Source organism: Macaca nemestrina, chromosome 10, assembly GCF_043159975.1.
Source record: "Macaca nemestrina isolate mMacNem1 chromosome 10, mMacNem.hap1, whole genome shotgun sequence".
Taxonomy (NCBI): Eukaryota; Metazoa; Chordata; class Mammalia; order Primates; family Cercopithecidae; genus Macaca; species Macaca nemestrina.
Window position 1 is genome coordinate 113745594 of NC_092134.1, and position 23258 is coordinate 113768851.

Sequence of the window (23258 nt, forward strand, 5' to 3'; positions counted from 1 at the left end):
CCAAATACTTGAAAATGCTGAATGCAGAGACTAACTCTTTACGGGTCCAGAGAACAGACAAATGAAAGTTAAAGGTAGGCAGATTTCAAACCTGTATGAAAATAACTTCCTAAAATGTAGGTCTGTCCACAAGTAATCACTGGCTCTCCAACTATAAATTTCCTGCTATTAGAAGGGTTCAAGCAGAAACCTGGTTACCATAGATAAAAATTCTGTATTTGTGAGGTAATCTATGCAACAAATGTTAACAGAGTGATTATTAAGTGCTAGGAATCATACAATGAATTAAACTAAGTCCTTATGTCCTTGGATATCACAGTTTAATAGAAAGACAGACTTGCAAACATATATTTAGTACACAATATATCTATGCAACAACTGAGAAAGATAGTAATTTACTCTCCATGGGTGAGGATATCTAAGTTAAATACTATGAATAAGTAAAAGCCAATTTTCCTGTTCATCAAAAAAGATAAGCACATTCCTAGCGAAGACACAGCCAAAAGGACAGGTTTATAAAGCACATGGTATAGCAAATCAAAAATATCACAAATAATGCAGAATTGTTGAATGATAAGGTACTTATGGTGGGAGAATAACTACAAATGAAGATACTAGATAGGTGGCTAGAAGCAAAATTATGAAGAGTCATGATAAGGAGTTTGGGAGGAGGCAAAGAACAATAAAAATAACTGTCTTTTAGAGTGTACTAATTTGTTGCAGACACATTCCTAAACTCTTTAGACACACTATCACTTTTAATCCTTAGAAAATTCCTGTATCACCTCCTCTTTTTCAACAAGAAAACTTATGCTACAGCGAGATCAAGTAATTTACCTAAAATCAATTAGAGGCAAACACAGAACTCATTGAAGAATTCTGAAAAGAGAAATAAGATGTATTTTGAGTAAGTGACATGCGTAATGGAAAAAAATGGCTATGAGGCAATGTGGATAACAGTGTGAAAGTAGAATAGGCTAGTTTGAGGGAAATCTATGCAATAAACTAATAATCCAAAGTAAGAGGTAATAAGGGAGTGTGAATAAGGAAAAGGAAAACTAAAGGATCCCATCAGTTTCTACCTTCAGTAAGTGGGAAGAAAAAGCAAGTTTGGGTGTAAAAAGGCATAAAATGAAATAAAGGAGGTATAGAATAATTAGTTTAGGCTTAGGCAATATGGACATATTTGAGTTTGAGGTTTCAACAAAAGACCAAAAGGAAAAGATCTAATAGGAAGTTGACTGGAAAGAGGAAGAGTTCAAAAAAAGAGGGAGAAATAATCGCTAGGATAAACATATTCAGAAATCATCGATATACATCAACAATTTTAAAACTGGCCAAGCAAAGTAGAAAATAAATATCCATGGTCATCCATGCAGAAAAATTCCAAAAAAACCTATGTAGCTACTTCACTATCAAGAAGGTGGAAAATAACTCCCCATCAAGTGTGGTCTGCACATAGTGACTTCATTGCAAAGAGTACAATACAGAAAGAGAGAAAAAGAGTAATTTTCCAGTGAAAAAGCCTAATAAAAACCACCTTAGTCAAATGATCAAACATCAACAATAAGTCACAATAAGTTACAGTTTAGCAATGATAAGTTGATCGTAAGTACCCTTGATACAATGTGATGAAAATGGCACTTCACCTCTACGCTCTTCCTCCTAAAAACCCTAACCCCAGTCTAATCATGAGGAAAAACATCATATCAATCTCAGCTGAGGAACAATGTACAAAATGTCTGACCAATACTCCTCAAAACAGTCAAGGTCATCAAAACCCAGTAAAGTTTAAGAAACCATCACAGCCAAGACGTGTCTGACTAATACTCCTCAAAACTGTCAAGGTCATCAAAAACAAGTAAAGTTTAAGAAATTGTCACAGCCAAGAGCAGCCTAAGGAGACATGACCACTAAATGTAATATGGTAACCTAGACAGCAATCTGGAACAGAAAAAGGGCAGTAGATAAAAATGAAGGGAATATTAACACAGTATTGACTTTACTTAATAATTATGTATAAATATTGGCCATTCATTTAAACAAATGTACCACAAAAATGTAAAATGTTAATAAAAGGTGTGAGGTTTATGAGAACTCTCTATATTATTGTCATAATTTTCTATAAAGATAAAACCATTCTAAATAATGTTTATATTTCTAATTAGACCAAAAATAAAACCATAGAAAACTATTACTATTCAAGGGATAAGTAGAGGAAAACAGGTCAGTAAATAAAATTTAAGAGGCATGACCAGAAATACAGAAAGATACAGACAGGTCTAATATATGTCATAGAGGTCAAAGAGGATAAGGAACAAATAGAATCCACTGAATTTAAGAGGTCACTGGGAAAAGAAATGAGGTGGAGCTACAAGAATAAAAGGTAAATCACTGTTAGTTTATGATGCCTTATGAACCACGACTTTATTATTCACCCAGTTAAAAATCTCATAAAAGATTCTCCTAGTTTCCAATCTATTAATAGTCTTCCCTGTAGTCACAACCATTTAATTGCCAAAAACCTACATCATTATGAATCTTCATTCACAAATATTAGATGCATGAGACAAAATACTTCCATGTGGAAGTAACAGAATTCCAAAATCAAACTGGCTAAATCAGTAAGATGTATAACTAGTATCTCATGTAACAAGAAGGCCAAAGGTAGAGCAGTCTTTAAGTACTGCAAGTCAGAGCTTCAGAAATTCTAATTCCCTTGGCTCTGGACTCCTATATTTAGCTTCATCCACAGGCTGGAAGCAAGATGACAAAAATATTTTGAGATTACGATCTGCCCATCCTTAAACCCGCTGCCAGCAAAGAAAAGGAATTACTATGTTTCACTTAGACTTACCAGAATCAATCCTAGAACTTGGAATGAGGTCTCCTTTCTCTGAGTCACAAAAAGGAGGGTTAGATGCCTAAACAAAACAAAGAATCTGTTAGAAAGGCAGTGGGAGGCTGGGTGTGGTGGCTCACGTCTGTAGTCCCCACACTTTGAGAGGCCAAGGCAGGCCAGATCACCTGAGGTCAGGAGCTTAAGACCAGCCTGGCCAACATGGCAAAACCCCGTCTCTACTAAAATACAAAAATTATCCAGGTGTGGTGGTGGGTGCCTGTAATCCCTCCCACTCTACTCTGGAGGCTGAGGCTGGAGAAACACTTGAATCCAGGAGGCGGAGGTTGCAGTGAGCCGAAATCATGCCACTACACTCCAGCATAGGCAAAAAGAGTGAGACTCTCTCTCAAAAAAAAGCGGGCAGGTAGTGGGAAAAGGGGTAATGTTAAATAGGCAGTCGACAGCAGCCAATACAGAAGGTTCTTATTTGCATGTTTTTCTAGCTTAAGAACTTTTAAAAATTACCTCAATATGATGAAGAAGAGACTCAAACAAAATAAGGGCCACACAATTTCCTTCCTAAAATAACCAAATGACAACCTCAGATACTATCACTACTGTTTTACAGATCAAGGGGGAAAATGGCACATGAATTTTTAAGTCTTCTCTCATCACTCCAATTTTATATTGCAAAAATACAATGTATTTGGATATTTTCAAACCAGAATCTTGTACCTTACACTTTAAACTTTTATTTTGTTGGAATAGGATGAGAAGAGATCCCAAGGTAGCGGAAAGAGCATTAAACTTGGCATCAGGGCATGGGGCTCTAGTCCTAATTCTTCAACTAAATTACAGCATTTTTGAAGATGGTCACCTAATACCTAGGGTCTAATTTCCTCCTTTCTTAAATTAGTAAGTTAGGAGAGATGATCTCTCAAGTCTTATTCCTGGTTATTTCCTAATTAAAAATAATATTCACTTGTTAGCTAGAAAATTTATGCAGACTATTTACCGTTGTAATTCTGCGCTAGCCAATTCCTAAAGATCCATTCCAAGACTATGGGCTGATGACATACGAAGCTTTTTCCTACAAAACTTCACTTTTACAAAAACGTTCACTGTGGCCAGAAATGTTAATAGCATGATGTTACAACTTCTGAAATAACTCAAGAATTTAATTCAATTTCTCTTTAAACCCAAGTTCATTATTAAAGGTTTCAGTGTACCTACAGATGCAAACCCTCCGTTGGACAGGAAAATGGAAAATGACAAAAACTTAACCACTTTGAAATTCAATTAACGACAAGATTTCTAACCACTAAGCCTAAATGAGGAAGAAGACGAAAATCAAAGCACAATGAAAAAGCTGGAATCACAAACAAGTCACAAACAGAAATGGAAATTTCTATACAGAGAAAAAGAAAAGGAGAGGAAATACCCCCTCAATAGCAGTATATAAGCCTAGAAGAAATTAAGCCTAAAAGTCCCTTGAGCTTCCCTTTGAAACTATTGATTTACACAAAATGGACAAAAATAATTTCCAAAAAAAGGTTGGTGACAGTGAGAAACATGCCCTTTGGGAACCTCAGGTTAATAAATTGTTGGTAAAGCAGACCCAAAACCCATAACTTATGCCAACTGCATTATGACCTGGAGTTGGTTTTTCTCAAAATTATTAATAATGAAAAATACTTACACAGGATACACATGTATTGCCAGGAAAAAAAATGCACTTCTTTGAAACAGTTTTTAAAACAACAAACCACCCACAGAAACCACATGGGCACAAAATGAAACGATTCTGGTCACTGATTTGTGGAGCACTTAAGCATTCCCCAAGTAAAAGACTCCACTTTAGGCTCTCTTTCTGAGACAAGCAGACCATCCATGAAAATACCTGATTGAGAACTACCAAGGAAACACTGCAAACATACCTCCAACGGCCTGAGTTTCAGGAGAAATAATTTTCTCCAAGGAGAATCTTACAGTTGTAAGAGCCTACTTCTTTTAAAAGACATTTCTTTTCCTCACAGTAAGACTCTAGATAAAGCTTAAAAATTGACTCTGAAGATAAAATAAATTAAATTAAATCTAACTCAAAAGTGCTTAACACTACAATAGTATAAGTTAGCGTATCCTAGAACTGATTTTGCATCAGTAGCAGCATCACTAATACCATTACTCAATTTATCAAATTACATAATAGCCTAGTGAGATATTACATCAGATATACCATATTGAGGTAAGTTTCAAAAGAGAAAGGAAGAAATATACAGGAAACAATATTGTTTACGAGACAGGCAAAAGGAGAAAGCAGGAAATGAGTGGCAGGTAGTTGCACTGGAATGCTAGAAGCTAAGCTAGGTACACTGAACAGGTAGAGACTTAGAAAAAGGAAGCCAAGTGAAACCACAGTCAGGCTAGCATGTAGCATTGCCTAGAGTATAATGCAAAGATGACAAAGAAACTCATTTACATATGGAAATATCAGACAGGTACTAGATACATTAATAGAAAGTTTATCTCGAACCTCAGCATCACCAATTATCCACCTACTCCCTTAAGCAAATAAGCAAAAGATCATTTTTAAACATGGCTTATATTGTCCCTATGAGAGATAAGAACACCATAAAACCCAGAAACATGCAAGAGCTACAAGTTCACCTTTATGTGCAAACACAGGCTTCATCATGCTTTCCATTTCCTGACAGATTGCCAGTAAAATTACCTAGGTTTTTTCCCCCTCTACTTTGGTTTTATGTAAGGTGCTGCCTTTATCCTTGGATAGGCTGGCGAAGCTCACCTTGTCAGACCGTGCATAACCTTAAAGAACACATATAATTTCCAGAAGAAACAAGAAGAATGGAAAAATAGATGAGTTCACAAAAGAAACAATTTTAAATTCTATGTATCTATAGTCTTCAATCTTTAGAGATGATGTTACTGGTAGTATTTGTTATCACATATATAAATCCTACAATGACAAAAGTACTAAGAGCCACCTAGGTGCAGTTGTAGCTATCTTACACAGTTCCAACACAATGAAAAGGATAATAATGCCAAGGATGAAAAGCCCTAGGATTGTCAGCTCCTCAGAAAGAAAACAGTTTTAAAGAATGACCAAATTAGATCCACTGCAGAAAACGAAAAGGGAAATCCTGTAACTATCCTGAGGATCTCTAACTAACCAAACATAAAATTTGTACACCAAAATTCATTCTATGGTAAAATAACTGTATTCTAAGTAGCAGCTGAATACCATGATTTATTATGGATACAGAAATAAGAAATGCCTGGTTTTTCAAGGCTTAGTAAAAATAGCAAGTGAGAAGTCTAAAATATAAAAACTACCGAAAAATACGGTACATATCCCTAGTGTATAAATTTTATGCAAAGATTTACAGACAGGGTGATGAGATTTACTTTATAAAGTATTATAAAAGATGAACAGAGTAAATGAAAAACTAAAACAGGTACTTCCTATATATCACCAATAGCTTACTCACAGACATCTCACCAGCACAAGCACCACCACCACCACTGCCACCCCTGTGGTTCCACACTGTGGTTACTTCAAAGTAAAATTATGATAAAGGTTGAATGGAAATATAAATTACAGTATACAGATAGCATTTTACTTCCAAACAAAGTGGACACACAAAGACCAGATTTAACCTCCAGTTTCTAAGCAACTAGAAAAATGAACAATAGAAGAGAAAAAGCAACTAGAAAACTGAACAAAAGATGTACAGGATGAAATAATGTGCAAATACTAGACAACAGCACAAAATTGTGATTCCCAAAGGAAAGGAAACAAGGTTATAACTGCCAAACTTACAAACTGGAGTCAGTTTCCAGGCCAAAGTGTATGATGGGAGAAGCCAAGTAAAGTTGACCTCTCACTGAGTTAAAGGGGCAGAGTTAAGAGTTCACAAAGCAGCTAGAATTTACAAGTCTAAGCATCTGAAAATTAGAGCTCCAGAGACAGAAAGGTCTTCTCAAGTCTTAAATTGAGTTCTAACCTATATACACGTGGGAGAAAATTACCCAAGGACAGGAAAAGAACAACAAAAGTGAGTGGACAGACCATCTGGAGCTCACACATAGCTGGCAAGAGTTTGTATTCCTATCAGTCGGAGTGGATAAACCTAGTAATATATGGAACATTCAGCTGAATGCTCAGGGGGGGTATCTCTTTAGTACTGGGGCTGTATTAGACCTAAACAAAAGGCTGCTCTGGAGCCATGCTAACAAATCTCAAAAGTAAGCCTCAAAATAATCAAACTGATTGCTAGTGACACAGGAAAGAGTCAGAACAAAATACAAAACTATTTAAAATAAAAAAATTCAGCAATCAACAAAAAAAAATTCAAAATGCCTGACAGCCAATAAAGAATTAATAGTCAAATAAAGAATCAGAAAACTATAACCCATAACCAGGAGAAAAATCACTTGATAGAAACAGACACAGAAATGAGAGAGATGGAGAGAATCAGCAGACATAAAAGCAGCTATTATAAATATGTTTTATAACTTTAAGAAAGTAGAGAAAAAATGGTCATGATGATGAGAGGCATGGAAGATATGAAAAAAACGAAACTTACAGAGAACTCTGAAACAAAAAATATAAAAGATGAGATTAACAGCATATTAAACACTGTGGAAGATCACGAAGTTAAAAAAAACAGCGATAGTAACTATTCAAAATAAAGTACAGATAGGAAAAAATACTGAGAAAAAATGGATAATTTCAAGTGGTCTAAAACTTGTGTAACTGGAGACCCCCAAAAAGGGAAGATACAGAAGAATTTATTTTTAAAAGTATGGCTGAAAATTTTCTGAATTTCATGAACATTGTAAAACCAGAGATCCAAGAAGCTAAAGATAGCAAGAAAGAACAAACATAAAGAAATCATACCAACACACATCATAATCTAATTACAGAAAACTGATATAAGAGAATATTTGCATTTAGGCCAGAAGAAAAAGAACACATTACTACAAAAGAACTAAAATAAGAATAAAAGTAGGCTTCTTACCAGAAACCATGTAAACCAGAATATAATGGAGATAATGGAGAAATGTCTTTCAACCTACAGGGGAAAAAACACATGGCAGTACAGACTTCTTCGCCCAGAGAAAATACCTTTAAAAATTGAAGAGGAATTTTCTTTTTTTCAGATAAACAAAGGGTAAGAGAATTATCTGACACCAGACCTGTACTAAAAGAAATATCAAGGAAATTTCTTCAGGGAGAAGAAAGATAAAACCAGATTGAAATCTGAATCTACACAAAAGAAATTAGGAGTCCCAGAAATAGTAAACAGGTGGGTAAATATAAAAATTTAAAGATAACTGAATATATAAAGCAAAAATTTTTTTAAATGTTGGCTTTATAGAACATGTAGAAGTAAACTGCGTATCAATAACACAATGAGAGATGAAATAAAGGTATGTTGTTGTGAAGTTCTTACACTGTACATAAAATGGAAAAATACTGAGAGACTAATAGGTTAAAGATGTATATTGTAGACACTGAAGCATTTAATTAATTAATTAATTAGCAAAGATATACACCTAGAAAGTCCAGACGGTCTAAAATGAAATCATTAAAAGTAAAGCATCCTCAAACCCAACATAAATCAGGAAACAAGGAAAAAAGCAGAAGGAAAAAAAGGAAAACAAATAGTAAAATGATATATTTAAATTCAACCATGAAATGATAATTGCATTAAGTGTAAGTAGTCTAAACGACTAAATTTAAAAGCAGAGATTGCAGACTGAATGAAAAAGACCCAACTGTATGCCCCATACAAAAAAAAAAATCACTTTTACTATGAAAAAAAATTAAAGGGCTGAAAAGATACACCATGCAAACATCAATCAAAAGAAACTTGAAATGCCTATATTAATATTATACAAATTAGAATATTAGAGTATAAAGGGAAAAATTTCATAATGACATAAATTAATCAAGATACTATAATATTCAAATGTATACATATCTCATAAGCTTTGATGAACTGTACTCTTAAAAATGGTTACATTGGGGGCAGGGCGCAGTGGCCCAAGCCTGTAATCCCAGCACTTTGGGAGGCTGAGGCGGGCGGAGCATGAGGTCGGGAGATAGAGACCATCCTGGCTAACACAGTGAAACCCGTCTCTACTTAAAAAAATACAAAAAATTAGCCGAGCGTGCTAAGGGAACAAGGGAACATTTTGCAGTCATTAAATATTCCATATAATACTGTAGTGGTTTCTCATATGTAAGTATTTGTCGAAGTCATCAAATTATATACTAAATATTGGTGATTTCCTTTTTTTTGTCTTCCAGCTTGAGGAGTTATTGGTGATTTTAATTGTTTATACACCTCAATTAAAACTGACCTTTAAATCACTACAATATACAAAAAGAAGCAATGAAAACGTGCTTTCTGTTACAGACTTTTATCACGGCCTCTATGCTTGTCACTAGTGCTAAATCCCTTCCTCTAGCAGGAATGGGAGTAGAAAGATCACAGTAGACCAACAGTCTAATGGGCATTCCCTTGAAAGGCCAGAGAAAAAGTTGATCTCTTAGGCAGAACTACAGTTGCTACCAAATCAAACTGGGAAAGGAGTAAGATATTAGGGGAAAAAGATGTGCAATGTGTATGTAAAGTGTCTCAGGCAGGTAAGCTTGAAAAAAGGATATCTAAAGGGATCAAATACAGAAGATGGAAGAAGTGAGAACAGAGCATGGAGTCACCACACTAGGAAATGAGTGAGACTGGAACAGGAGGGGACAGTTATAATAGGTAAACAGGAAGACAACCTTAGATGATAAGAAAAGGATGTCACCTATGTCAAGATTTTTTAAGCTCTCTACAGTAAACTAGGCTGCCACGGACAGTGAAAGTTATCAGGTTCTTCCAAATTATAATCATCTTTCTGCTTAGTAAAAGTCTGTATCTTACTTTTAATTTGAAAGTAAGAGCATACCACCACCCTGCATCCAAACTAAAGCCTTATTTTTTTCAGGTAGTTACATAAAATAATGATTACATACAGTTTTATCCTACCCTGCCTAGGGTTGCCTTCATCATGCCCATACTTACTTCTCCCACTCTGCTGTTGGTAATCTATTCCTACCATGAAATCCGACAGTCCTTTCACAATTTGGCTCAAATTTACCTTTACAGTCTTATCTTCTGCCTTTCTCCAGCAATTCTAAAAATTCTGTCCCTTTGTGGCACAGAAAAATAGTTAATTAATGAATACTTAGTATCTTTTGATTCACTTACTGACTTCAACTTCTCAAATACACGGGAAAACATCTGAAGGCTACCTATAAAAATGAATATAAGATTGAGTAGTCAGTTCAAAATTGCTGTTTCGGAAAATTTCCTAAAATTTTTCCAAAAGCTACGTATAACTCAAGTATGTTCAACTAAACTTAGCTTATCTGCAAACTACCACCACCCCAGGATATTTAAAGGATATAATGAACTAAAAATTTCAAATCTGTGTGTTTACATATACATATATTCTGTGTTTACATGTACATATATTCAATTATGTATTCTAATCTGTTCTAGAACCTCTGCTGTCAGTACAATACTACCATCTTGCTCATTTTTGCATATTTCCTAGTAGTATGTTAAGAGATTAGTTTGGGATATAATTTCCTTATCATGAGGGAAAGATGTGTACACTATGGGTAACAGGGAAGCAATAGTAGTAATGTTCATTGTTACTGCTGAGTAGTATTGTACGAATGTTCTGTAATTCCTTTATCCATATACTAGTTGATACACATTTGAGTTCTTTCTAATTTTAAACATTTTCTGACAGGTCTTTATGTGTAAGTGCAATTCTCTGAAGTGCTGCTTCCTTTATCATCATTACAAGTGATTCCCTGATGCTTATGATATTCCCTGATGTTGATATTCTAAAATGCTAAAACAAAGAATCCCTTAACATGAAAGTAACATTCTATTTACTTCCCTCACAATGATTTTCTCTCTCCTGAACAAACACACTTAAAGCCATCAAGAAATTTCAGTTTCATAGATGAAGAGAGCAATTATAAGAACACTGCTCTCAACAATTGCTTATTACCTTAAGAATGAATAAAAATATATAACTATATAAAAAGAATGCTACAGTTTATACACACACACAAACACACACCCCAACTTCTCTACATACAAAACCAATTAATGGTGTTTTATTCAATTATCATGATTACCTTTCCTCTGGGAGAGTAGACAAAGTCCACCAGTTCATTACACATAAGTTCCCAAAAAGATGGCACAATTTTGGTTAGCATAATTGAATTATGTGATATTTCTGAGGCACTATATATATTTTATTTTACTTACTGAAACCATGTTAAAGTAACTGAATTGCAAGAGAAATACGTATGTGCTGTGCTTAGAAAATGACTATACATTTTCTGAAGATAAGAACCCAACAAAAGCTTGCCATATAATCCAACATGAGAAACACAGAGAAAGGATTGTAGTGAGAGCTGATGAACAACAAAGAAAGCTTAAATGATCTGCATAATTCCAGACCTCAGCATTGCTACACAATCACAATGGAAAGAATGTGTGGCAATTAGACAGCTTTAAATGCTGAAAATATACAAAGGATCATTCTTCTCTCCTAAAAGTTTTGATCAAAGAGGAAATCCTAGAGTCTTCATGCTAACTCATTCTTAAAACAACAAAACAACGACGATTAAGTACTACTAAGTATTGCTATTAATGGGTTTCTCCTCTCTTTTTAATTTAAGCAGCATTATTCAGCATAAGATTCTATTTTAAGTATATTAAATCTTTCCCCAGTATATCTGATTAACATTTTAGCCCTCAACAGGGAAAATAGGGGCATAATGACTATCTTCTTTTTTTTTTTTTTTTTTTTTTTTGAGACGGAGTCTCGCTCTGTCGCCCGGGCTGGAGTGCAGTGGCCGGATCTCAGCTCACTGCAAGCTCCGCCTCCCGGGTTCCCGCCATTCTCCTGCCTCAGCCTCCCGAGTAGCTGGGACTACAGGCGCCCTCCACCTCGCCCGGCTAGTTTTTTGTAGTTTTTAGTAGAGACGGGGTTTCACTGTGTTAGCCAGGATGGTCTCGATCTCCTGACCTCGTGATCCGCCCGTCTCGGCCTCCCAAAGTGCTGGGATTACAGGCTTGAGCCACCGCGCCCGGCCATGACTATCTTCTATAATCTAAAATGGTAATGTGGTGAAAATAAAAAAGATGTACCAATTCCTGAGAATTACCAAATATATTGAAGCCAAAGCAGGTATGTGTCACTGTTGTTAAATGTTCATATGCTTGACAGTGTACGTACACTGCTTCTGTCTGTGTCTGGCTTTCTAAAATATTTACTATAAATTCTGCTTGTACTAGGCATTTTAAGCATTTCATTATTTTTTTCATCTTCCTTTTACATAGTATATAGTCATTTATTTCTTAAGTTGCCTTTGGGATATCACAAACAATAAAGGCAAATTATGAAGTAAGCTAAAGACCACTCTTCTTAATAGGTACAGTGGTAAGATAATCCTACATTATTTCAAAATTTTATTAGCTTCATATTTGACATTATATCATGCCAACCACAAACTGTTGGTTATACTGGAAGAGGAAATAATCAACGAATTTTCTACTTTTTTGGTAAGTATATTAATCAGGGTTCTCCAGAAAAAGAGAACTAAGAGGAACTATCTGTGTATATAAATAAAGAGAGAAACATTAATTTCAGAAATTGGCTCATGAGATTATAGAAGCCAAGACGTCCAAAGATATGCAGTCAGCAAGCTGGAGAGCTAGGAGAATCGATAGTGTTAAGCCTGACGACAAGGAAAGTTGATGGTGTAAGTTCTAGCCTGAGTCCAATGGCCTGAGAACCAGAAGAGCCAATAGTGTCAGATACAGTCCAAGTACAAGAGAAGACTGGCATTCCAGCTGAAGCAGTCAAGAAGAAGCAGTTTCTTATTACACAACTGTTTCATTCTACTCACATATTCAATTGGTTGGATGAGGGCTACCCATATTAGGGAGGAAAATATGCTTTACTCAGTCTACCAATTCAAATGTTAACATCCAAAAATACTATCAAAGACATACCTACAATAATGTTTAATCAAATCTGTGAGTACCCTATGGCCTAGTCAAGTTGACACATAAAATTAAGCATCACAAGTCCACTTGGCACACATCTGCATCTCCTCAAATCATATTTAGTCTCCAAATAAAGAAAATAACAAGGTCATAATTTCACCTAACGTGATGCAACTGTCCTGACTACAACTGGAAATGTATTAGCCCCTTTCCAAGAAGAGGAAGTAAAGACTTTGAATGATATTTCTATTTTCCTTGATATCCTGTAATTTAAACACTAGGATGTAAAACTAACAATACTTAAATACTATTATATATAGTCAAACTATCTTATATACATGATAAGGGAATAAAAGAGGAAAGAAAACAAAGATACTTTCTACATTTTATACACATACACATAAACATAACAAAATAAGATGGAAATACACATGACAATTACAGGCCTTGTTTCTGTATTAATAGCTAGTATTAATAACTATCTTCTTCCACTTTCTATTTTGTATTTGCTTTGCCTTCACCAACCACCTCATCTGGTTGTGCCTGTTTACCCAGTGGGGTGACCCTAACTTTCATTCCTGAAGTATCTGGGCCATAGTACTCCTGCTTGGGTTGGGTTGTTGTAATTTTCCACTGACCGAGACATCCTAAGGGATACCCTGTATTCCAGACATACTCTACCCCCATTATAGAACAGTGATCTAATTTCTCATTGGTAGTTAAGATCAATCAGTCCAGCCAGCACAGTAACTCTGTTCTTTGCCTGCTGATTCAGAGATATGAGGAGTCCAAAGTGACCAGGCTAGAATCTTAACTTCCAATTCAATTGAATCATTGTTTTATCTCCTAGTAGAAGCATTCCTCCATCTGGAACTAAGATCTCTGGGTCATCAAGGCATAAGTTCACAGGAACAGGAAGCAAAAATTTTGCTAGCAAGTCACTAGAAGTAATAGTGACTGATGCCACTCCTTGATTCTTGGATCTATGAATCCTGGCAATGGAAGAAACACCACCATATATTGGAAACTGATCCAGCATATACACAGCCTTCTGGAGAATCCTGCACCAGCCTTTCAAGGCGCTGGCACCATAATTGAGTCTTCAAAAAACCATTCCACCATTCTATCAAGCCAGCTGTTTCACTATAGTAGAGACCATCTTAAGACCAGTGAATTCCATGAACGTGGGCCCACTGCCACACTTCTTTTGCTGTGAAGTGAGTTCTCTGATCAGAAACAATGTTGTGTGTAATATTAATACTATGATAGTAGATAAGGCATTCTTTAAATCCATGTCTGGTAGTTTTGGTAGAAGCAATGCATGCAGGGAAGGGAAATCTATATCCAATGTCTACTCCAGCAGGAATAAGAACAAAACACTGTCCCTTTCATGATGGGAGCAAATGAAGAAAACAAAGTGTTAGAGCCTTTTATAATCCCCCAAGCGGCAGAATCTCTGCTTAGTGAACCCACATCAATAGATTTGGTCTAATCCAGCTTTATGTTCCTTCTGGCATTATCCTATACCCTTAGTATCCATTATCATACATGTTCTCTGGACTTTTGTTGGTATAAATAGAAAACTCAGTATTTCTTTCGGAGTGTAATACATGTCTTCATGGGTCACACTTTGTGCCTCATCTTTATGGGCCTACTAAAACCTGAGTGTAGTTATAGGTCTAGAAACAAAGAGGAAATGGTGGGGAGGGGTCTTGAGAATTGTCTTGCATGGCAACCTCCTCAGGGAAAGTCATTACGGTTTCCTTGGGCAATGCAGAATTAATTCCCCTGGTGGGGTGGGAGGCGCAAAGGGGAGGTGGGTAAAGAGGCCATTCCCACTAAGGGTGTGGAGGTCTCTTCAATTGGCAAAGACGACTCCTCAGAATTTAGGGATTCAAAGTCCCCAGCTTCATCAGGGTCTCCCCATACATCCCCATTCGAATTTTCAGGATCCCATTCCTTCCCAATCAATAACCTCACTATAACTTATTTGTTTATTAAAACTCTTAAATAATTGACTGTGAGGTCTTTGAAGACCTAGAGTGGCACTTACTCCTGTATCCCCCAATTCCTAGTACAGGCACCTGAAATGCAGTCAGGACTCAAAGATTTCTATTAAACTGAATTTTGCTTCTCAACATATCTCAGTTCTCCATTATTTAACTTTCATAGACTCAGTTTTGAATTAGTAAATCTTTGCTTATGCATCAATCAAAGGTCTGCTAGTAGTGCCTCATTAATAAAAAACAGACTTGTTCACCAAGGGAAACACATAAATAACTAGTTTGCTCACATTTTCCCAAGATGATAGAAAACATGTGTTAAAGAAGACTAAGAGGGATTCCATACTTCCATATTTGAGTCCTTGTGGTTGAACTGCACCTAACTGAATAGAGTGACAAGACTGAAAACCTAACTCAGGGGTATGCGCCTGTAAAAGAGCTGAGTCTTGGTCAATCCCGGTGGCCGTATTTCAATCATTCACATACTGCTGAGCATTCAAACTGTGTTCAAATAAGGCAAACACCAACCTGTAAACAATCAAGCTGTTCTGTACCTCACTTCCCATTTCTGTATGTTGTTTCCTTTTTTTGTGTATAAATCTTCTTCCACCATGTGACCATACTGGAGTCTCTTTGAATCTGCTGTGATTCTGGAGGCTGCCCGATTCACAAATCATTCATTGCCCAGTTAAACTCCTTTAAATTTAATTTGGCTGAAGCTTTACTTTTAACAGATAGTGTCAGAAGCGGGATCCAAACTACAGCTTCTAACAACCCCCAGGAGCACTGAGTGAACAAAGCAAGGTACCTGCAGGACCCATTTGAGTCCACTGATCTCAGTGTGGCTGGGGATTGCAGTAAGTTCTCTTTTGGATTTCAGAACTCCATGGATTTGTGTTTTGAGCTCTCCAAGTATCTTTGAGCAAATTTCTAATCCAAACTGGGTTTGGAAGTCATGACAGAAACTGGACTGGGTCCAGGAATGGATTTAATCCAGAAATTAACTGGCTAGGGTCCAGTTAGAGGCCTCTTACATCTGACTGGGTCAGAAAGAAACTGGTAGCAAACTGTAATACTGTAGGGGTTATAAAATTTGGCATTTGAAAATTCACAGGGATTTTTATATTCCACCCCTTTGTTTCATTTTACTGGTGTGCTTAGGTAGAGGGAAAAAAAAAAAAAAACTGGCTAAGTTAATCAAGAGAACCTGAGAGTAAAGCCAACATTTTAGGTAAAAAACGGAATCCTTAATTTCTAGAAAACTGAGTTCCTTCCTGCTATACACTAGACCCAAGAGACTACAAAGTCTTGCAGAAATGACAAAATCTTACTAAACATAACTTACAGTAAAACATTCCAAGTGAACAACAATACACAGAAGTGTATTTAAAAATGAAGTTTCCCAAATTAATCACATCTAGGGATGCCTATTAATATGCAGAAGCTTCTAAAAAAGATTTAGAGATGATGGGGACCATCTGGGGGCAATTTTGAGCCCTGCCAGTCTGATATTGGGTGCTAGGCAGACTCGCTAATGTCTATGTTTTGTCACAAGTATTTTGCACCGGCCAGAATGGAAAAAGATAATTTTTCTTTGTGTTGTGGCTTGGCCCTCAGGGTTATGGTGTGGTGAGCCAGGTCACTAGGGCCACTCAGGGAAAGGAAACCCAGAGGCTTGTCATGTTGGCAAAAGGGTAAGAATTTCTCACCACTCAGATTTCTGGCCTCTGTTTCTCTGTCCAAACTGGTTAAATGAATGGTAAAAATCACTATTTATCTCCTCTGTGAAGTTTTAATTAATACAAAAAAGAATTCTGAGGCTGGTCTTAAGCTGTAGTTAATCTAGTGTGCTTTGTCCTTCTGTGTTGTTCTGTCATAAAGAGGGGTACCTTAGGATAAAATATGTGCCTAAAACCCTGGAAGCCCGCTGTTCAAGATGTCCCAGCAAACTGGTCAGTAATAATCTTTGCTGCAGATCCCTGAAAGAAGGAAAAAAAAAAAAAAAAGGAAAAAATACATGAGACTCCATCTTGTTTTGTATGTCCCTGGAAGCTTGACCTTGTAACTATTTGATAATACTTTCTCAGTCTCCGCCATCAAAATGGCTGCTGGGTCAGGGTTCAATTCCCAGCTTAGGCAATGAGTACTTTCTCATTGATATTTGGGTGACCCTTACCATTTTTAAATTATCTTAACCTCTACAAATCATCTTCAATTTTTCTTTCTTTAAGCACAAAAGTATCAGCTGTTTGGCCTGGCTAAAGTCAGGTAATAAAAAATTCAGAAAAACTGTTATTAAAGAGTGCTATGGTTAAAAGTCAGCTTAATTAAAACCAGATATTCAAGTTCTAACAGCCTGGGTCTCCTTGGGAAAAACAGGAGGCTCCAGAGACCCTTTCTTGGCCCTGTTCTTCCAAAGACTTCATCCTATAGCCAGTAATACAATTTAAAAACTTAGAACTGGTAAACAGAAACTTACAACAACTGTAATAATCTTCTGTCTGTGTAGTTATACATGTGTTGTATGTGTAATGTTTATGTAAAAGAGCTCTAATTAATTGGTTTAAAGAAAAATAGGTGCTTAAATCAAATATTTTGAAAGAAAAATAAAAATTGTAATGCCTTTTAGTTTAGTTGTAATGATTTTAGTAATCTTTGAGAAATAAAACATTTTAAAGATTTTTGGCAAAAATAAAGATATGTGGTCTAAATTATTCAGGTCAGATACTAGGTTTGTTAAATGCTTTAAGGTCATACACTGCCTTGACTTTAAAGGCCAGGGGACATATAGAATTAGTCAAGTCCCCTAGCTATACAAAGAAGGTTATAAAGAAAAGAGATTTTATATCAGAAAGGATCTTGTATCGTAAATTATTGTCCTAAAGTGAAAAATGACCTGGTTGTTTAAAAAGAAGGATGTTTAGGATAAGTCAGAAAGTCCAAGCATGTTGTAGATGGTCTGTGGAAATTATGAAAGGAATAATGAAAGGAAATTTATGCACCAAAAGTGAAAGTTGCTAAGAATTACCATTTTAACATATAATTAAGACTACTGAAAAACGAAATGTGTTTTGGTAAAAGATTATAAGAAAGCATGGGAATATAAATTTTTGCCTAGTTTAAAGAGTTAAAGGATTGTTTAAAATTAGATAAAATAAAGCTAAAGTTTTACACAAGTTATGAAAGTGCTATAAAAAATCTTGAACTGGGTGTGGCAGCTCACACCTGTAATCCTAGCACTTTGGAAGGCCGAGGAAGGTGGATTACCTGAGGTAGGAGTTCGAGACCAGCCTGGCCAACATGACAAAACACTGTCTCTACCAAAAATACAAAAATTAGCCAGGCCTGGTGGCGGGCACGTGTAAACCCAGCTCCTCAGAGGGCTGAGGCAGGAGAATCACTTGAACCAAGGGGCTCAGGCTGCAGTGAGCCGAGATCGCACCACTGCACTCCAGCCTGGGAAAAAGAGTGAAACTCTGTCTCAAAAAATAAGAAGAAGAAGAAGAAATAATAAATAATTAATGTTGTAAAAGAAAATCTGTGTGTGAACGTATTGGCCAAATTTAAAGCGGTATTATTCGGTTTTTCCATAAATTGAAAATGGGAATAAAGGCACAACAAGGTTTTTTCTTAAAGCACTAATCTTCTCTTTCACAAAAATGGTAAAAGGTTAGAAACGATTTATGAGAATCTCACTTTCTGGTCAAACTAAGATTGAAGTGATTTGTTTATAAGGTTTATTAAAAATTGGGATTGACATTAACAGACTAATGAAGGTTGAAATTTGGCTTTCTCTCTTGAACAAGATTTTCATGAAATATTAAAAGATAATGGGCCAGGTGTGGTGGCTCACACCTGTAATTCCAGCACTTTGGGAGGCAGAGGCAGGCAGATCACGAGGTCAGGAGATCAAGACCATCCTGGCTAACATGGTGAAACCTCATCTCTACTAAAAATACAAAAAAAAAAAAAAAATTAGCCGGGCTTGGTGGCAGGCACCTGTAGTCCCAGCCACTCAGGAAGCTGAGGCAGCAGAATGGAGTGAACCCGGGAGGCGGAGCTTGCAGTGAGCCGAGATGGCACCACTGTACTCCAGCCTGGGCGACAGAGCAAGACTCCATCTCAGAAAAAAAAAAAAAAAAGAATTTTAAGTCATCATTTTGGCTAAATGAATGACTTATAGTAACCTGGATTCTATTTCATAATATCAAGTATTTTAAACCTTTAAACATATTTGATAGGCTTCTCAATATCAAATTTCACCTTTAAAATGGTCTTTTCTGACATCGAATTTTGGAATCCTCCAGAGGGCCCCTGAAGCATTTAAGAGACAGGTAAACAGGATTATTTGGCATGCTAAGTTACATGGAAAACTTTGTCAAAATAAAAATAATGTTTAGTCTCCAGGTTATATTTTAGTAAATTATATTAATATATGTTCCAAAATTGTATGGGACTTCTAAAATTCTATTATGTCTGAGTATATGCTATCAATCACAATTAAAGTTATTATGTTATTGTAGACCACAGAAATAACAAAATTTCTTTGTCAATTGTATTGTTAATTATAACTATTTAAAATCATTTCCATAGTTAACTGCTTAATGCTGATGCAGTTTCTCAAAATTTCAAAAGCATGGCATCTTTTAGGAGGTTCATGAAAGATGGAGAGGACCCTGAAAAGTACTCTTGAATACAGGTTTCTAATAGCTTTAGAATCATGTCATGTGAACTGGGTAAGAATTCCTGGAACTTTCATGAAAAGACTGACTGGGTTACAAAACTGCTGATCCAAGTAGAACAAAAATTAATTAAATACCAAGGAAGTACTTTGCCAGATTTTCATGCTAAATGACCAAATACTGAAATTATTTAGATACACAATTTGAATAAAATGCATGGTCTAAGTCAAATTACCTATGATTACCCATCAGTTATCAGTTCTATGCATCTAATTTGGAGAATCAAGTCCAATGTTAAGCACAGACTCATGAAAAACCAGAACAGCTGCCTTGTCCTTATTGAGTCCTTAAACCTTTTATTATTAAAAGTTCTGCATTCCATGACTCATCAAGGAAAAGATAAAATGATCCAAATTAAATATATTGATGTGGTGACTTATAAATTGTGAAAATAGTTTATAACCAATGTTCCATTCTATATTCCTGGGAAGACAATCAAAGCTTCAGGTACATTCGGCTACCTGATGGGCCATTTAAACATTTACAAAAGGATTTCATTCATTTTCAATGCATGTTTTTTGGTTGTATAAAAACTTTCCCATGCAGGAGGGCTGATGTTATAACACTAAATTATTTTACCACAGTGTATTTTCATCAGGTCAATAAAGCTTTTTATGGTTTGGAGGACAATCAACCCTTTCACAATCTAGACTCCAAAGACTGGATCTTCTGAGAACATCAGAATAAGACTGACCTTGCCATCCAATCTGCAACAAAACTTTGGAACCTCGCACCTTGGGTTCATAATCACACAACTGTGAAGGATCCCTCCACACTTTTGGAACTGTACACTCATCGAAATCCTTAACGTAAAGCTAACCAGAGAAGTTTCTCCCCAGAAGAAGGCATCCTTGATGTGAACAGCTTTTCCCAAGATCGTAGATCAAGATTTCTCTACTATCATTAGACTCTTATCTTTAAATATTTTCTTCCTTGCTTATGCCTCTATGAATAGAAGTGGAAAAAAGGTCTGTTGTGTGCACTTATGGGATATACTTTTATTTGTGAAGAATTTTGCAGCCAGCCTTATACATGGATAATCTTACACTTTGATAGATAAAAGATGAAGGCCCAATGTGAGTGAGAAACTTTGCCTCATAATCAGTCAGAAACAGAACACTGATTCACTCCTCTTAACCCACATCATGGGTTTAAGAAAACACTGCCTGGAGGCCTTCACTCCTCTGGAAGGGCATCATTTGTTAGGTCCTTTTTCCATAGTTTGGAATAAAACAGACAATGATTAGAAATGTATCCCTCATGATAGGCTAGTTAGCATGATAGGCTTTATATACTGTAAAGGCTATGGTTACACAACAGACTTTAAATTCTCTTGTAAAAGTTATGCTAAATAGTAAAAGTGGCTAAACACAGAAGTACCTGTGCGGCCACTGGCACTTACGGCCTATAGAGAAAACATCAGGTATTATAGAAATTCAGTTGCAGGGGATTAATGAAAAAACTACTTAGTTAAGCGTGTAGACTTCTTATCTAGCTCATTCTTTGATCTATTTGAGTTTAAGAGGTATGGTTTATGGGGACCCTGGGTAAGGAGCATACTCCAAACTCTTGGTATTATCCTCCTGATAGTCATAATAATAGCCTCCCTAGTGCACTGTATTCTCTCAAAGGTTTTAAACGTTTGCATGCAGCCATCTCTAGAACATCTAATGGTCTCCCTTCAAGTGGAACGACAAGAGCTGAAAGAAATGTGCGACCATGAGGATACTGTAACCTATGAATGACGTGCCGAGACTTGAAACCCAAATGATGGTAACAGAGAGTGGTGCTAAAGCCTCTCTTCACCTTGAGCAACGTCATGGTGAGCCTTTGGCAGCAATATATACCACCCAAACATGAGACATCTCTCTGGTAACAAATAAGTAAATAAATACCTAGCTTAAAACTACACGATTCAAATGGAATAAGGAGAGTAAAGAGAAGAGAAAAACACATCTTAGAAATACCTAACATGACTTTCCCTCACAAAAAAAAAATGCAGAAATATAAAGCAGGTCCTTTGCATCCTTAAATTCATGGTAAGTGTGAAAATTTGAAATTGCTTACAGTAGGAATTGCTAATTTTGCATTCTGAATGGTGAAATAAATAATAGCATTATTTCCCCCAAAAAATGCCAGTATGCATAATTTTATTTTTAATCAGAAAGTTAATAATAAAAATAAATGCATATCAGGGACTGGCTAATGTGAGCATGAAAAGGCATCTCTAGTAATCATTTACAACATTTGCAAACCATTTATGTCTTCCTCATGCAGAAAAGTGATGTAAAGTAAATAAAACACAAAAACTTACATATATTCATATTGTAAGAACCCAAAAATACAATACAACTACATTTTAACCCAATGTTCTTACCAATCATTTGAGGGCAACAATCATGTGACTCTCTTCTGCAGCACTGGAAAACAATATTCTCAATTATGAATGCCAGGTACCATAGCTTGATAAGCATTCAGCTAAATGCTTTAAAAAGGGGCAGGGGGAGAGGTCATTTACCTTCAATAACTAAGTCATCAAAGCCCACAAATACATGTCTAGATATTTTCACAAAATCAAGGAAAAACTGGGCTTCTAGTTGTTTTTCTTTTACTAGGAAATTCCATTAACCAGAAAATCCAATTTCTCCAAGTAATATGTTCAGGCATAGCACACAGTGTTTAATGATCACTAATAATATTCAGTATAATCATTTTGGCAATTCAATTGAATTTTTAGCCATAATTCACAAGCCTAAACTGAAGATTTCCTCTATTTAAAACTGACCCAAATTATTTAAGAACAAAATTACATAATGGCTAATAATGCTCTATGTCTGCAGCATACTACTTATTATTAATAAAAGTAGCTTACCTTCTACCTTATCAGATCTTTCACTCATATAATCAATAATTCAACTTTTTTTACATGTATAAAATACTAACTCTACTGCAGACACCTCCCTAAATATAGGAACAGACTGTAATTTTCATCCTATAGAATTTTCACAGCACTAAGCAGATGCCTAATATTGTTAAATGATTTGCTACATATGGGAAGTTTTTACATATCTGAATTAGAATAATCCCCAAATGATCTCTTATATGAAGCTGTACAGCATAGTTGATAAAGATGAAGCAAAGTAGTGTAATATAAGTATAATTGGGATAAGGTGACACTAAGAAGAACTTGAGCTACTAAAATACTACACAGTGACATCAGCAGTAATAGTGGAGTTAAGCAAATCCAAAAATCCTTTCATCTATAAAGCAAGAACAATAGTGGCAAAAATTGTCAAAGTCAACTTTTTTCAGAACTCTAGAAATTAATCAAAGGCTTGCATCAATCTAGGAGAATGTACTACAGAAAAATCGCTGATTTTCATTAAGAACAAGTTTTATGGCATTTTAATCTCATCCCTCTATCTCCAGTACCATGAGAGCCTTGAAAACTAGGAGGCTCAAAAATCACAGTAAAATCCAGCAGCCTAGCAGCTACCAGGAGGGGCACAATAGGGTTGGAGCTCCTCCAAAACTCCATTCCCAGAAATTGTCATTA

At 35.9% G+C, this 23258-nt stretch overlaps 1 protein-coding gene across 13 annotated transcripts in view; it reads right to left on the minus strand.

The window, feature by feature from the left end:
• LOC105492180 (coiled-coil domain containing 91) overlaps positions 1–23258 on the minus strand; it is a 372391-nt gene that overhangs the window by 333399 nt on the left and 15734 nt on the right. For 3 of the 13 annotated variants that reach the window (XM_024796159.2, XM_011759196.3, XM_071071975.1), the window contains one exon: positions 2858–2924. The exons of 8 other annotated variants lie outside the window; for them this stretch is intronic. The gene's annotated coding sequence lies outside the window, so the exon portion shown is untranslated. Of the gene's footprint in view, positions 1–2857; positions 2925–10128; positions 10147–22079; positions 22097–23258 lie in introns of those variants that run through there. 2 more of the 13 variants (XM_071071972.1, XM_071071971.1) reach the window with 2 other exon arrangements.